We start from the raw sequence: 3,444 nt of genomic DNA on the forward strand, positions 1-3,444 counted from the left end.
GGAAAGCTCGCCGCGTGGCCAAAAATTAAAAAATTAGTGGGGGTAAAAGAACCCCAAGGGATAAACTTTGGAAAGGACAAGAGAACTTTGAGCAAGAAGGATTTGGGGAAAAGAGTCTTTGTTCCCTCTGATCCCAATTTGCCTTTGTTCGATCAATGGTTGGACAACACTGTGGCGCCGCTTATCGATGTGGTTTCCATGCTGCCAGAGGAGCTCGCCGCGGGTCAGGTTGAGTTTTATGATGGACAATATGAGTTTTTTGATGAACAATGTGAGGACTACGAATACCACAATGGACTTGCCCCTACTTCTATTCAAAGCGAGGCAAATTTTGGCATTCGTGAGAAACTCAGCCGGAGTCGCTTCAAGATGACAATTGGCATCAAGACGGTTCTTAGAAAGACTCCAAAATGGCCCCAGAAGTTCCGGGCTGCTATCAAGGATGGAAATGGCTGGCGCTCTTTTTTTCCTGACAGATACTTGCCAAAGCCCCGAGATTGGAGCGAGTTCTTTTCTGATGACGGAAGATCAAATTATGATCTGGAGTGGCCCTATGATTTCAATCCGGTAATCTACTACCATGTCGAGAATTTCTTGAAGGCCAGCAAAAATCGGGCTACCGAGTCGGGGAGTATTGACTTGGTGGAATCAAAGGAAGAGAGCTTGGAAAAGGCAGAAGGCACTCAACCTCAAACTGGAATTCAGGGTAAACACGAGGTCACTCAGGGCTCCCCTTGCAATTCTGAACAAACGGCAATCCCCATTATTCAAGGAGCAAATTTGGGAATTGATGAAGGGGCAAGCATAAAGACTTTTGCAGATGTCGAGTCAAATGGAGACCCTGGTTTCTGTGCTTCAGGTATAATCTTCTCCAATGAATGGGCCTCTTCTGATGGAGCTGTTTCATTAAAAAGTGGGAAGCTTTCTGCTCATGAATTTCTGCCAAAGGAATTCAGGCTCAGAAGCAGGGGAAGTCTTCTTGAAGGAAACGACTCTAGTGTGATTCTTTCACCCCTCAATTCAGGGATGTCCTTAATTTCTCCTTTTCTAGACGAGAATTTGGACACCAAAAGCTTGGGGACAGAAAGATCATTTTCCCCTATGAAAACTTTGGATGGCAAGACACCAGAGGAGCCATTGATCCCAAAAGCTGCCGACAGCTTGCCAAAATCCAAGGGAGACGAGGAACTTGGCGCTATCAAAGGGCCATCAAAGACGTTAACTCTTTTTTCAAAGATGTTTTCTCTGAAAGCTGATGTGGTTTCTGACAAGGCGGAACAAAAGGATGGAGATGTGATCAGTCCGTCGGTCAAGTCTCAGATCCCCAATACTGACACCACGCCTACGGGAACAAGCCATCTTAACTCAAAAGAACATGAGTCGGTGGCCAAGGAAAACAGGCAAGCTGATAATTGCTATTCAAGTATCATCGCTGGTGTTCTGAGCTCGAGCGATCCTGTCCTCAGAAGCTTGATTTTCGAAAATGTGGATAAAAGTGAGGTTATTGAGGCAATCTATACTAAACCAATCCATCTTGTTCGCAAGTCTGGCCCGCAGGTTGCTAATGGTATAGTTCAACGGTATGTTGAAAATATCAAAGCAGGCGAGCTTGAAGCTCCTAACAATAATACCATTGCCGGGAATGACTTTGACAGAGAGACTGGTGAGTCTTGCTTTTCTGGAAATGGTATTTCAGGAAAGGACACCGACTTGCCTGAAAACTTTAGTTCCCTCGAAATTTCGAAGAACATTGAGAAGGTTCAGGCCACCAATGAGCTCAACAAACCACAATCAGCTTTCGTGGGTGCTTCTCAATTGGAGAACGTTTCTGATCTTGGGTTTAAAGCCATTGAGTCGAACAACAAGCATAAAGAAAGCTTTTCCAATGCCGAAGAAAGAAGAAGCCTCGGGGATGTTTCTTCCAAGAAGTTGGCAAAAGAGTCCAACGGCTATGTTGATGTTCCTAGAAGTGAGACTTTTGATTTCAAAACGGACGAAAAATCTTTCAAGAATGTTCTGACTCTTGTTTTGGACCATGCCGTGCCTGAAACATTGAATACAACGAAGCCTGCTCCGAAAATCTCAAAATTGAGCTGCGCGTCGTCGCCACAAGTTCAGGATTCAGAAATGGTAAAATCTTATGCTTGTGAAAGTGAAAAGGCTACAACGCAATCACCCAAAAGTGGTTCTGAGCCAAATTTCGGAACATTGAGATCTTTGGCCTTGCCCAAAAAACGTCAATGGAATGATTTTCCTTCTGATTCAGAAAAACTTTTGATTACTTCAGAGTCAGGTACTTTGAGACCAACTTTAAAAGAAAGGGCCCCGAAAAAATTGAATGCCATTATCAACATTGTTCCCTCGGACCCAGGTCTGCCTAGTGATGTTTCCTCTTCTTCGAAACGAGCTGAGGGCAGTGGAGTGGAATCCGAAAAAAGATTACCTTTGAGTCCTCTGATTAATTTCCAGAGTATGTCTCTATGGCAGACTCTTTTTCCAGGTGATGAAATGAGACCTGGAGGGGTGGATCTTTTTGAAGGTGACGTTGCAATTATTTGCGAGGCCACGCGTGATATGCCCGCCATGAGCGACATCCATCTCTTGGTTTCCCAAGATGAAATCAATTCAGCCCCGGCCAAGAAGAATGAATTTGATGCTGGGCAGCTTGAAAAGATTTTCAGCGAAGAAAAAAACAAGAGTTTGGAGAGTGACTTGTGGAAGAAGTTGGACATTTGTAGGGCAGCTATGAGCAGCTTCAAAGGCCAGTACGACTTGAAAAAAATCAAAAAGTTGATTTTTCAATTTTCTGAATGCTTCAGGTTTACCAGGGAACATTTTTCTGACGTTCCTAGAACACAGTTCAATGAATATGCTGGCTGGTTGACTGGGATCAAAACAAATATTGACTCAGCTTTTCATCTCGTTTGCACAGCTGGCATTATGACTGGAAATGTCATCCGCACCATCAAAGAGTGCGATGCCTCGGAAGAGATTTTAGATAAAACAGAGAAGGATTTGAGTCAAGCTTTAGCTCTCATTCCTGAAGCTTTCATGCTCTTGGACGAAATTCAAGATGCGATTTATCTGATGAAACAGGCTTTCCCTGCTTTTGTTTCAACCATGGTGAGTAAAATTCAAATTGCGATGATTAGCAGCTTGGAAATCTCAGACACATACAATGATCTCTGCACGATCCATTTGAAGAAGACTGTTGACAAAGTAGCGCTTCATGAGCAAAGCGGATACAACAGTTTTGTTGAAAACATTGAGTGGTGGGATGCGAGAAAGAATGTTGACTACGAATCCATTCTTGTGGCCCCTTTAAACGATTTGCTCAAGGCTCACAACATTGTGGACGGTTGCCGTGGAGGGGTCGAGAAATTGATTAAAGACATTATACCTAAAATTGCTGATTTGAAAGCTAATGTTTAAAGAAAAAAAACG

The sequence above is a fragment of the Metschnikowia bicuspidata genome (genome assembly GCF_001664035.1).
Source record: "Metschnikowia bicuspidata var. bicuspidata NRRL YB-4993 chromosome Unknown METBIscaffold_2, whole genome shotgun sequence".
NCBI lineage: Eukaryota > Fungi > Ascomycota > Pichiomycetes > Serinales > Metschnikowiaceae > Metschnikowia > Metschnikowia bicuspidata.